Raw genomic sequence first — 14,300 nt, 5'->3', positions numbered from 1 at the left:
AACTTTCAATTAAATGTGGGCTGCGTGTTCACAATCAAATTTGGGCTGCGTGTTCAGATTTCAGAAATCTAAAGTTTGGGCTGCGTGTTCAACGTTCAATTAAATGTGGGCTGCGTGTTCACCATCAAATTTGGGCTGCGTGTTCAGATTTTAGAAATTTAAAGGTTGGGCTGCGTGTTCAACTTTCAATTAAATGTGGGCTGCGTGTTCACCATCAAATTTGGGCTACGTGTACAGATTTCAGAAATTTAAAGTTTGGGCTGCGTGTTCAACTTTCGATCAAATGTGGGCTGCGTGTTCACCATCAAATTTGGGCTGCGTGTTCAGATTTCAGGAAATTTAAAGTTTGGGCTGCATGTTCAACTTTCAATCAAATATGGGCTGCGTGTTTACAATCAAATTTGGGCTACGTGTTCAGATTTCAAAGATTCAAGTGATTGAGCCATGTGTTCAAGACGGAGTATTGTGTTATACACTAAGCGTGCAGAAAAAGTTGTGTGCTAAAATGAGCAGAAGCATGGCATGCGAATGTGTTCAGAACGAGCAATAGGCATACATAACATGAAATGCAAGGAAAATGTAGAATTAAGGCAGGAAATGTAAAAAAGTGAAGTACATACCTCTCGCGCCTTATGAGAGAGATGGGACTTCGGCTCCCGCAATAGCAGGTCTACAGGAGCTCGAGGGTCGAAGTCAGTAAAATGATAAAAAATCGCCCGAGGGAGGACATGAGTCGAAGGATCGTACCTTTCGGGGATAAAAGGGCGAACCCTCGGATGCAAAGACATGATGTCAGGCTCACCTCTAGCGCCTGGAGAACCTCCGCCATGGGGAAATTGGCCCGCCATTTCAAGAAATCTGCCAAAAAGGAGCAAAAATGAGCGAAATGAGCCAAAATTGGAAAAAGTCAACAAAAGTCAACTCTCGAGAAATAAAAAAGTCAACAAAAGTCAACTCCCGAGAAAATCTTCCAAATATTGAGACAAACTTACCTCAAGTGGTGAAAATGAGAAAAGAAGCTTCAAAATCAAATTTTAACCGGTTCAAAGTGAAGAGAATTGAAAGTTTTCGTGAAACAACTTGGCGTGGGGCGTTGGAAAACGCGTATAAAGCACAGATCTGAGAAAGAAAATGGTCTAGGAAGGAGGAGAAGGCAGTTTCAGAGCTGAAGTTATGAGCAAAAGGTGTTTGGCTTTGCATATTTAAAGAAATCAGAGCAAAAGGACCAAACTGCCTCGGATTTGGGCTAGGTGGTCGGCCGGCCACCTTTTCTGGTAGGCCGACCACCCCTTGCATTCAAACCTGGTCGGTGGCCTCCCCTGGACTCCAAACCTAGCCGGTGGTGTTCCCAAGGTGGTCTACAAGGTCTCTGCAAATTTTGGTGATGATTGGAGTCCCCGGGACCCGAGAAAGTACAAGGAGAGTGCACTTTTCGTCGCGAAATCCCTCCGCGGGAACTCCAACTCCAACTTTCGATGCGTGTTTCATCGTGACTCGTCAAGAGCAAGATGTATCCTTTTTGAGTATGCTGTGACCCTTCCGAGAGGTAAACCGGAGGTCGCGATTAAATCGCACTCGTCAAAACTTGTATTTCTTTGCTCGTTGTTTCACGCCAAACATGCATTCGAATTTGCACTTATCTTGCATTGTTATGCACGTTACTTGCATTCTCATGCATACTACTTGCATTGTTGTGCACGTTTCATTGGTATTGTTATACCCTCACGCTTAACTTGCGTTGTTACGCGCGTATTTCTCGCATTGCGATGCACTTGCCCATCAACATCCTGCTTGTCTGCATTCGATGTAATGTTGAACATGTGTTGCTAACTATGTTGTACTTGTTGAGTTTCTTCCTCTTTCATGCACGATATTGTATGTACGGTTCCTTTGGAGCTGGTGCGACCAGACGAATTGCACAGGTATTGTATCTTCTCCATGTGAGACGTGGTGAGAATCGAACAATTCTCCGCATTCTTAAACAGCATGAAATGTAGTTGTTGCTTTGCATTCTTGTTTAAAACTGTTGCGTGTGCGCTTCATTACAGCTTGCTGCTTTGTATGATCATGAGTTATACCCGGCTTTGTGCATATCATTTTGCATTTTGCCCAGGCCTGCGGGCATGCCTGTGGGCACATCTTTGTTGTCTTGTATGTTTGTCTAAGTCTTCGGCCTTGTCAAAAATGGGTCGTCTCTGGGCTTTGACATTCACTCCCGTCCCGAATGACTTTCGAGTTCTGTCAAAGAGGGGCAACTGTAGACACCCCATTTTTGACCGACCTTAAGACTTAGACGTCACCAGTTGAGCACTCGGTGATGTTGCATGTTGTGCTCGTTCTGAGGTTTCAGAGTCTCGGCTGCGAGCCTTGCCTCCAGACTTCGGGGCTCTTTTTGTGCCTTGTCTCGGTTTACGAACCGAGTCCTGTTTTCTCCGTTTTCTCTTCCCGAAGGGAGGGAGAGGTCTCGTAGACCATCTCTCAGTGGCCGTAGGCTACGTTTCGTGGCCGTAGGCCATTTTTCCAGTTTGGAGCCTGGTTTTTGACTTTCGGAGCCGTCGACCGTGTGCCTCGGTTCGGGACCGCTTAACTACCTCCGTTTACTCCGGTTTTTGGCACACATCTTATTTCCTCCATCTAGAGGAACATTGTGGCCCTGGAGACCACCTTCGTGGTCATACGCCACTTCCGGTGCCTAACACCCTATTTTCGGGGCCTCGAACCGCGCGTTTTGGCCCCCGAACCTTCGTTTTGCATCCGTTTTGTTCCATTTTTGGTGGAGACCCTATTTTCATTGTTAGGAAGGTGGTAGGATGGTGGCTGACCACCTCTTCCCCTGAAAAGCCAATTTTCTCATTTTCTCTCTCCAAAAGCCGGTTTTTCTGACAGAAAGCTGGTTTTTCTCACTTTTGAGCCACATTTTCTGGCTTTTCATACCACCATGATGATCTACTCATCTGGGAGGCCACCAATATGGGTAGGCCGACTAGTTATTCTTCTTGAACCTTTTAAACCTTGTTAAAAAGCTAGCTTTTCTATCTCCTAGGTCACATTTTCTGGTTTTTCTCCACAGAGCCGTGTTCTACTCATGTGGGAGGCCACCTTTTTTGGTAGGCCGACCAACAATTGTTCTTGAACCTTTTGACCCCTGGTCAGCCGACCAGGGGAGTGGCCGGCCGGCCACTTGAACTGGCCGGCCTGCTTATTGCTTTTCCCCTCTTTGAGTGTAATCCAGTTGTGCCAGCTGGAGATCATTTGGTGCATCCTCCATACACGTGTATGGAGGATCTTTGAAGCTTCCAAGAGAAGCTTTGGCCTCTCTTCTCTATAAGAGAGGCCCTCCTCTTCATCTCAGCTGGTTAGACCCTTTTGCTTAAGGCTCATCACCTCCCACCTCCATTGCTACTATTCCAAGCTCCAAAACCCTAACTTCCTTGGTCCATTTACACTACAACCCATAGCACCACACCACCATCATCCATTCCAGACCCTTAGAAGTCATTTTCAGAGGTTGAAAGCTCATTTCCTTGGACCAAAGGCTGCTGGAAAGTTGGGCTACAAGGGCAAGCTCCTATTCTCCCCATTTTTGCACTATTTTGTTCTATATCTTAGCCCCTTTTTCTTACATTTTTGGGCTTCGGCCTAAACTAAAAACAGTCTTATTTTGAGCTCATATTCATGTTTGATTAAGGACTTTTCTCTGTTTGAAGTCTTCTACTCCCCCTTTGTGCTTTATCCCTCTTTTGGGGCTTATTTTGCATGATATATTAGCCCTATTTTTGAGCATTTTTGGGCTTCGAGCCAAACTGTGAAGTATCTTGTTTTGAGCCCCTCTTCAACTTTGTTGAAGGGCTCTTTGCTGTTTGATGCCTTTTTCTGCCCTGTTTGTTCAATCTCTCTTTTGGGGCTTATTTTGCATGATACATTACCCTTATTTGTGAGCCATTTTAGACCTCGACCTAAACTGAAAAAAATCCTTTTTTGATATCATCTTTATGTTTGATTAAGGTCTATTCTTTGTTTGGGGTCATCTTCCCCTATGCATGCTTCATTCCTTCATGATTAAGGCTATGCATTAGAGCACTTGCATTGGCCATGGTTTGGCCTCTTAGCCACTGAAATCTAGTAGATTTTCAGTGGCTTTGACGCATTTTTGAGGGCCAAAATTAGAGGGGGGTGACCCCCTCTCTCCATGTCTTGTTTGGGGATCTTTTAGGCCTTCCAAAGGGACCCTATTTTGCATGCATCGAAGTCACTTTCCAGGCCTCATTCTGAGGGTTTTGAGGTCTTCCTTGGCTCTATCTGAGGCCCATTTCACCATATTTTAGGTCTATGTTGCATGTGTAGACCAATCCCATTCAAGGCCCTTCAAAGAGGCCTTTCTTTGCATGTTCCCTAGACCAATTTCAAGGTCAATTTGGTGAGTTTTAGGGCTTTCGTATTTGATTTCCAGAGTTGGTTGTGCCATGCTAAGTGTCCTTGATGCATGTGCTTAATTACCCCTTGTATGCCCTTCCAAAGAAGCCCCTCATTTTTGCACATGTTGGCTGCATTTCAGTGATTATTTGGACATATTTTGGCATTTTTTATTCACTAATTTTTGCTGGTTTGGTGATATTTCATATGCTTCATATGCATGCCATGTAAACCATGTTTGCTAGTCAAAGTTGCATGCTATTTTAGTCCATCATGCTAGCATCTTTTGGTCATGCTTTGAACTAGAAATGTTCATGTTTTGGGACTGCCTTGGCTCTTTCTTTGTGCTTCATGGTCAAATAATGCATGCTTTGTATAGCTACAAGTCAATACATGTGCCCAGTTTTGAGTTTCGGGGCTTACTCCATGCATCGGGTGCCATGTTTGCATGATTCGGGACCATTTAGCATTATGTTTCAGTGCTGAAAATTACATGTTTGAATGCCATGCTTCATCCTTGCCATGCTTTGGTAGAGTGGTATTTTATGCCTTAGGTTCTGTCCTCGATTTGCGTGCATGTGTGCACGCATTTCAGTCATCTCATTTTCATCTTATGGCCACTGATGTGAGTGTGGCCGAGGTCCACTCATGTTTGTGTAAGTCCATTATGCATTGTGTATGCCTTTTCAATTCATAGCATTGCGTATGCTAGGTTGCGTGTTAGTGCATTGTTTATGCCACGTTACATCGAGCATTGTGTATGCCATCTCATAGCATTGCGTATGCTAGGTTGTATGTTAGTCGCATTGTGTATGCCATCTCATTTGCATTGTCTTTGGGATAGGAGTTAGCCCAAGCATGGGAAACGAGGGATGTTTTGTACTCCGAGTGACGGAACGTGTCTCAATTCCCTGTCGTTGACACTCCGGATTACCCATGATGAAGTTTAGGTCTTGTTGTGTTTTCATGTGCATTCATTTCATATTGAGTCGTGCAATTCGACTCCTCGGCCATCATGCATCGATATGCGTGATTGGTGGCACGAGGATCGAGGACTACACTCCCTGAAGAGCAGTCATGCATACATATGTGAAATGCTTTGCCATGCCCCTTTGTTGCTCTCTGTTGCAGTAAATCAGAAATCAACAGCTTTCTAAAGCCTTGTTCAGCATTCTGGCATTAATTGCAAACAAAGGCGAATCGGGGCATCGCAATGGATTTCCGCGCCGGGCAACTCAAGCATGCATCTTCCGCTATTCGGAACAGAGCTGAGACAGTCCATAGGCTTACATGCTAGTTTAGCGTTTTCCTAGTTAATTTGTTAATTAACTAGGATTTTGTAATATTTAATTATTCATTCCAGACTGTAATTATTTATTCAGATTGTATTATTCTTTCGGACCCTCCGAACGAGGGCAATGTTGTAATAAGTGTGCGTGTGTGTGATGTATGTCTTCCAACCCCACGTCTTTCTCCCTTTTATTTACCAGCTTATGATGGTTAGATTAGGGCATGTTTCAATTAGCATACAGTATGATAGCATGCTTGCATCATTCATCTGTATTGCATGCACCGGGCTCGGCGCATCATACTAACTGCATTTGTATTTCGATTCCGAGTTGAATACTTGTTAGTTGTAGTATTTCATATGCCATCTTAGAATAGCCGAGCCTATCTTAGTTGCATTTTGCATGTGTTGCATTAGGCATTTCTGCATAGTTAGGATCATGCATGGATTTCTAACATAGCTTCTGTTTTGGCTTGGAGTACTTGGTAAGTTTTATGCTTTAGCATCCTTGCATGTGTGTCAGTGACTGCCATGATAGCATGCTTACCATGAGGCTAATTGCTTATGTGATATAACTCCCTGAATGCCTATGGGTGAAGGTTGGGTTATTTAGATTGGAACAATTCATCAATTGTGAGTTTTAAGCCCACTAGATAGTGGCAAAATCATGTTTTCTAAGCCCACCCGAGGGTGGCAAATCCACGTCTTAGCCTACTTGCGGGTAGCACCATCAAACCATTTTCAAATAAACAAACATGAAATGTTTTGTTCCAATTCAGGCGACCCAGTCTATACTTGTATGTTGCACGCATCACATAGTAAATCTAGGCTAATAACCGGAATAACAACGCATAGTGTTTTCAAAACTAGATATCATGGTTAATAGAGGCCAATCTTTGATCGGGCGAGCGGGGGTGCTCGCGAAGTGACCTTTCCCAATCGTACCCAAGTTCTCGAGCCGAGGCAACTTTGGTGATGACAGACACGTGGCCTTAGGCAACGAGTCAGGGTTTCCTAAATTTTCCCAAAATAAAACATTTAGGTGGCGACTTTGTATCTGGCAAAGCAGTCGATGTTTGGCACTTCTTTACAAAAAAATCTGTTTTCAAAAACGATTTGCCGGATTTGGACTCTTTGATTCAGATTAAGAACCGTGACATTGGAGTCCAAACTGTAATGAGCCCAAAACGAACAGAACGGGACCTCATCCTCCAGGGGCGTTCGGGGACGTCTACATAGGGCTATTGAGAAGGGTCTGTTTAAGGGTGCATCAGTAGGCTCTGATCAGCTGGGCATCTTTTATCTTCAATTTGCAGATGATACCATCATTTTTTGTGAAGGTGGCATGGAGGAAGTCTTGAATATTAAAAGAGTTTTGAGGTGCTTTGAGGTGATCTCTGGTTTAAGAATAAACTTCCACAAAAGTGTGGTTTGTGGGGTGGGTTATCATGAAGACCAGACTAAGGAGTTTGCAAAGGTGTTGAATTGTCTACCTAAGAAATTGCCTATTAATCTTTTAGGCTTGCCTTTAGGGGCCAATCCTAGTAGAAAGAGTACTTGGTCTCCAGTAGTGACGAAATATCAAAAGAAGCCCTCTCCTTGGAAAAGGAGACTATTGTCTTATGCTGGTAGACTTACTTTGATCAAATCAGCTTTGTCTAATTTGCCTATCTACTTCCTGTCAATTTTTAAAATGCCAAACGGAGTTGTAAAGTCTATTTCTAAGATTCAAGCCAATTTTTCGTGGGGAAGTTCTGTTACCAGTAGAAAAGTGCACATGGTCAAGTGGATGGAGGTCACAAAAAGTAAGAACCAAGGAGGCTTGTGAGTTAGGGACTTAGGTGTGGTAAATGAATGCTTGTTGCTAAAGTGGTGGAGGAGGTATGGCAATGATGATAAAGCTCTGTGGAAATGGAGGAGGTATGGCAATGATGATAAAGCTCTGTGGAAATTAGTCATCTGCTCTAGGTATGGCAAAATTGGTGGGGGATGGTCACCTTCATTGAATCAGTCAGTAAGGGTCTCATTGGTTCAGAAGGATATCTCACAACTTTTTTGTGGCTAATCAGCAAATGGGTGAATTTTTTAGTGAACAGGTTAAAATAAAAGTTAGCAATGGAAGGAGAATAAACTTTTGGTGCGATCCTTGGTTAGATGGCAGAGGCTTGAAGGCTGAATTTCCTAGATTGTTCAGTTTATCCACAGAGAATGAGGATTCTTTGCAGCAGCTCAGTGCAAAGTTTGGTGCCTCAGGAGGGTGGCAACTTCAGTTCAGAAGGAATCTCTTAGCTTGGGAAAGAGGATTTGCAAAGGCTGTTAGGCATACTGTTCTTATCTTCTAGTCCCAGAGATGGTGTTGAAGACTCCTGCTTCTGGTTAGCAGAGAAATCAGGGCAGTTTTCTGTTGCTTGTATGTGGTGGTGGAGGGCTGCAGCTAATGGGAATGATTTGGTAGTCCCAGCAGGGGTGTGGGTGAGATTGGCCCCTCCAAAGATGCAGTTTTTCTGTTGGTTGGCTTGGCGTGGTAGAGTTAAAACCTCATCCTACCTTCAAAGAATTGGGGCTCTTCATTTGAGTGCTAATCTATGTGTTTTTTTCCAAGCTGAGGTGGAAACTGTTGAATATGTGCTATTGCTGTGTCCTCTGGTGTGGAAGTGCTGGTCTCACATGGTGGAGTGGTGGGACCAGGTTTGGGCTATTCCAGGTTCTGTAGAAGGCCTGTTGTAGTGGTGGGATGGTGGCAGGTTCAAATTCAAGTCTTAGGCACTCAAAGTATGGTAGATAATTCCCTCTGTACTCTTATGGTCAGTATGGAAGTTGAGAAACTAATGCTTATTTAAGGATGCTCTTCCTGATCTCCAAGAACTCTATGAACAAGTTAAGTTGCAGGTAGCTTTGCGGTCCAAAAGGCACTTGAAGGTGGATTACTCAATCCATGATTTAGGGTCCAATCTCTACCAGATCATATTGTAGTAAGGTTTCAGTACTTCAGACGTTTGTTGTTCAAATGCAATAGGCATGTGCTCTAGATTCAGGTGGGGTGCAGGTCTTTTGTCTAATTTAAATTAGACCAGGTTTTAATAATGGGTTTGGATGGATGGTCTTGAGTTATTGGTGGTTCATCTAGTATGTCTTGTTCTGCTTAGTTTTTTGCTGTCTCTTAATTGAGTGTTGTGTGCTTCTGGTTTATATCTGGTGTGTGGCAAAGCTAAGTTAGTCTGGTTTTGGCCTTCTGTATTTTGTTGTTTGCTGCTAAAGTATGCTGCTGTTTGGCCTTCTGTATGTCTGGTTCGGGCTGATGCTGTTAGGCTGGTGCTCTGTTTTGCTGTATCAGGCTGGCGGTGTGGCCTGCTAATGCTGGTCTGCTGATTTTATGAGGGCTGGAAGATGGGCTACTCTGTGTAGGAAGCGAGTTTGCTTCTGGTGGTATGTTGCTCATTCAAGGCTTCAGTAGGATTTTGGTATATGTTGCCACTCAGTTGTTATTCTGTTATGCTTTTTCAGATTTGTTGTTGTTTTGATGCTCTGGTGTTCTTTTGTTTTTTCCTTCGTTTCCTTGTTTTGTTTTGCCTTGTTTGTTAGTTTCTCACCAACTAGGAGGTTGGAGCTTCTTCTAGCTCCAAGCTCCTCTTTATTGATGTAATTCGGTTGTTTTCCATCAATAAAGTTTTCTTTGCTGATCAAAAAAAATATCGCCATTATTTGAAAATTTGCTATTCTACTTAAATGTTTCATACAAATTTGGCTGAGTTTTTCTCTTCTACATTCCTATGGAGGATTTCTGTCACATCCACTTTGAGCTTTTCTTTGCCTCGCTCCTGCAAGCTTTCTCAACTCATGAAACATCCATACATACACTATAAATTACCCTTAATATATGGAGCTCAAATATTGATGCATTTTCATCTAGAAATTAAACATACTTTATGCTGTTAGTCCTAACTGAAATATGACAACAAGACTTTTACTATCCACTTTTAGAAAAATTTTAATTTTTTAATTTGTTATGTTTGGAGCTAAAATGCCTATCCTTTTAGGTTCTCCTTTTAAGTTTATTTGCTCTTTTTTTTTTTTTTTCTTTTTTTCAATTTTTTGTTTATTTATTTATTTATTTTATGATCATTAAATTTGGAGTAAAATATACAAATAAAAGTGTTGTGTAAAATTTTCTTACAAAATGATATGACTTTTTTGTGATTGCTTTATTTTCAATTAAAATGCCTATTATTATCTTTATAAAATTAAAAATATTATTGACACATCAATTTAAATGTACTTTTTGCATATACATTATTTTTTATTTTGTAAATCATTTTTCTCAAATTTGCTTGTGTGATAATGTCCATATATATATATATATATATATGCTAGAGTGTAAATAAATAATGAGGGTTGTTAAATGGTCCTACCTTTTAGACCTCTCACTTCTTTGGCCTCTCACCACCAAAATTGTTTCCCTATTTATTTTTCTTTGGACCCATACTATAATCTCAAATACACCCTTTGAACCCCACCTCTACATCTTTCACATGCAACTCCTACTTCCCTCCTATGGTAGTCCCCTCTCACTCCTGCGACCTATCCCATCCAGTGACCTGCTCAGACAGACGTAACAGCAACAACAACAACAGAGCAACTGTCTGTTTTCTCGGAGTATCAAACAGATGCGAACTATCTTTCAAGGAATGTAACAGCGTTGGAAGTATAATGGGCCCAACTTCGAAGGTGATTCCTCCATTGTAGAGAATCACATTGATGTTGCTGAAGATGAGGGATGGATAACCAATTTGAAAAACACCTCTTTTTATCTTCGTGACCATTCTTGCCGCCATTCGGAAAACCAGTTCTAAGCAAAAGTCTAATGGTTGGTACTATGTAGCCGAACAAAAGGCATATGTTTGGTTGTGGAGTATCGAACATATTCAACAAGTTTGGCTCTATGTAACCGAACGAAGAGAAATTGACCACTTATAAGGTACAGAGAGAAATCAACGATGAGAGAGAGAGAGGGAGAGGGAGAGGGAGATGGAGAGAGGGAGAGAGAGAGAGAGAGAGAGAGAGAGAGAAAAGAGAGTAGGTTCCAAAGGATAAAGATGAAAATCATGAAAAGGAGTTCACGAATCAATTGGTCCTTCTCCGTTGCTGTCGCTGCCGCTCCCGCCAAAACCCTAACCTTCGCTGCCATTGATAGTTCCGTGAACAGTAGGTGGCGATGAGAGGCTTGCTGGAGGAGGAAAATAAAGGAGGTGGGTTGGTTGCTGAAGGATGTCGGCAGGAGTTGAGGTGGTGGTGGGATTAGGGTTAGAATTAACTTGGAAGAATAGGATGAGAACAAATTTGAAATTTGATATTATGACAAAATTAAAATAAAATTAGATAAAATAAATGGAATGTCGAAAGTCAAAAAATAAAATACATTTTGTAGCCCTCTAAATAATATTTTGATTTGAAACAGTAGACCTTCTCTTATCAGTCCCACTACCACTTTCGTTTTTCCCCCACTGAACAATTTAGGGAAATTACCAACCAAAAAAAAAGTATAAAAATAAATAAGTAAACTCCATTTTTTGACTCTGTAACAAATTAAATTGATTTTTCATTTTTTAATATAACTCTTACATGCTTATTATGTATGACAAAATGTATATTAGTAGAAAATAGGGATAATTTGTCTCTCTTGCCTTCATTTTGTTGTTACATGTTTGTCATACGATTAGATTCTGTTAAAACTTAAACAATGGAGTAATACAAGGAGGATATTAACATTTGACCAAAAACACAAGAGGTTAATTATTACGATTTCACCTGTGAGGACCAAAGTGAGATTTGTTGTAAAGTATAAAGATACAAAGTACAATTTACCCAAATTAAAAATTTCATTCCTAAAAAATAATTTTGTCCCCCAAATTTTTGTTTTTAAAACTTTAAATTGTTGTAATCATAGCTTAAGTTCAACTGGTTTTAATGTTGGTTGGCTTTCGCATTGAGGTTATGTTTGGGAAGTAAGGAACTTGATAGGCTGCAAGCAAATTTCCTATGGGGAGGTACAAAAATTAGAAGGAAAATACATTTAGTCAATTAGAAAGAGATTATAATAAATAAACAAAAAGGGGGTCTTGGGGTTAAGGACATTAGGCTTACAAATCAATGCATGTTACTCAAATGGTAGTGGAGGTATACTGTGGAAGATGATGCATTTTGGAAATCAATTGTGTGTAGCAAGTATCGATCCAAGGGTGGGAGGTGGCTGCCACCAGCTACTGTAGTAGGAGTCACTTCACAGATCTAGAGGGACATTCTGGTTGTGGCACAAGCTAACCCAAGACTTTTTACATTCTTTATGGAAAATTTGGAACTCAGAGTTGGGAATGGCAGAAGAGTACAGTTCTAGGTTGATATTTGGTTGGGGGAGTCTAGTTTGCATACTCAATTTCCTAGATTGTTTGAATTGAGCACAGAGAAAGAGGTGTCATTAAGTGTGCTGATCTTAAGGCAGGTAAGCTCAAATAGGTGGTGTTTTAATTTTAGAAGAACTCTTCATGCTTAGGAGGAAGAAGAAGTGGTAAGGCTTACTGACAGGTTAGGTGTTGGGCTTAGGTTAAGTATGGATTTAGAGGGCCATGTGAGATGGAAGGCTGATCAAGTAGGGGGTTTCAAGGTAAGCAATGTTTACAAATGGGGTGATCTAGAATCTGGGCCCACTTTGACAGCAGTTGGTTTAATTTGGAATAATTTTTCTCCACCCAAAGCCAAATTCTTTACTTGGTTGGCTTGGAAAGGCAGACTTAAGATAGCAGTTTATCTAAATAGGATTTGTGTATTGAGGAGTAGTGTGGACTTGTCGTGTGTTTTCTGCATATCTGAACTGGAATTAGTAACACATTTGCTACTGTTGTGTCCCGTTGTATCGCAAATTTGGGCATGGATAATTAATTGTTGGGGGCTTTCTTGAGCAACTCCAGGATCTGTGGACTGTCTATTTAATTTGTGGATGAGCTGGAAGTTCAGAAAGAAAGAAAGACAGGTGTGAAGAGCTATCCCCTTAGCTGTGGTATGGTCTGTGTGGAAGTGTAGAAATGAATGCATTTTCTCTAACAAGCCCCTACTTCTAGAGGAGTTATGTGAGCTAATTAAAGTTCGACTAGCATTGTGGTTGAAAACATTTGATCCTGGTTGTTCTTATTCTATTGGTGACATTGTAAAGACTTTTCGTCTGGTAAGAAAATTCATTTAGTAACTTAGGGGATGAGTTACTGTGGTGGTCTGTCAGGGGGTGTAGCTTGAGGTAGAAGTGGAGCTTTTTTATGAATGGTTGTTGCAGTTCTCATGTATTGGGCATTGGGAGTGCATCTGTAGTTGTGGAAGTGCAACTGCAATTTTCTTGTCTTGGGCATTGGTGGGATTTCTTGTTGATGTTGATGGTGCTATTGCTATACTACTTTTGTTGTTGTTAATGTTGAGATGAGGTAGAGCAGATCAGGAGATCTATTTTTTGTTGAAATATTGGTGTTGTAGTTATGTTGGTGTTATGTTGTTGCGATTTACTACTGCTGATGCTGTTGATTGATGGGTGATTTGCATGTTATGGAGTTGCTCTCTGTCGTTAGTGGAGCTTTACGGATTGCTTGGTTGGGAATGTAGTGAAGCTTTTTTATGAATGGTTGTTGCAGTTCTCTTGTATTGGGCATTGGGAGTGCATCTGTAGTTGTGGGAGTGCAACTGCAATTTTTTTGTCTTGGGCATTGGTGGAATTTCTTGCTGAATGTAGGTGTAGAGGTGTAGTTGCTCCTGCTAGAAGCTCATGGATTTGGTGTGCTGTTTTGTTATTGCTATTGGTTTTGGTTTCATAGCTTAATGATTGGTACTGCTGCTGCATTGGTGCATTGTGGTTGTATTGTTGTTCTTTTTTCTTTTTCTTTTTGTCGTTGGTTGCTTCGATTGGTCTCTCTCTAATCTCGGGTCAAATGCTAGCATATGATTGAGCTTCCTTCGCGGTGCCAACCTAGTTGGGATCATTGAGGTTAGCTATGATGCTATGTGTATTTCCCTATTTTATTGATGTAATTTTGGCATGTATATTGCTTTTCTCATCAATAAAGTTTTAGTTTTGCTGATCAAAAAAAAAAAAAAAAAAAGGTAGTAATATAATAATAATAAAAAACTCACTAATCAAAAAAACAAAAGACAAAAAGAACAAAAAGAAGAAATCAAAGATTTTTTTCTTTTTATTTTCTCTACTTTTTTCACTTTTTTTTTTTTTTGTAAAAAATTAAAAAATCGTTATCAAATATTTCAATTTTTTTACCTCATATTTTAACCAAAAGAGCACTACTTTTTTTTTAACCCAAATGAATTCTAAAATTACGTTTGAATCATAAATTTAAATAAAAATTTACAAAAAATAAAAAATATATAAATTAAATTATCTTATTTTTATTTTTTTGTTATCCTTTCAAATCTCTATTCAAATTTACCACCCAAACTCAATTTTAATGTAGTTGTCAACCAACACTAAAACCACCAGCATTTGACTGTGTTAGGTGAGTGATGTGGTGATTTTAGAATATTGCTTGATATTATTATCACTAAATATTTGTCA

Source organism: Camellia sinensis, chromosome 1, assembly GCF_055761805.1.
Source record: "Camellia sinensis isolate YWXY chromosome 1, ASM5576180v1, whole genome shotgun sequence".
Classification (NCBI taxonomy): domain Eukaryota; kingdom Viridiplantae; phylum Streptophyta; class Magnoliopsida; order Ericales; family Theaceae; genus Camellia; species Camellia sinensis.
The sequence above is the reverse complement of the archived record's forward strand: the minus strand, read 5'-3'. Positions refer to the sequence as shown.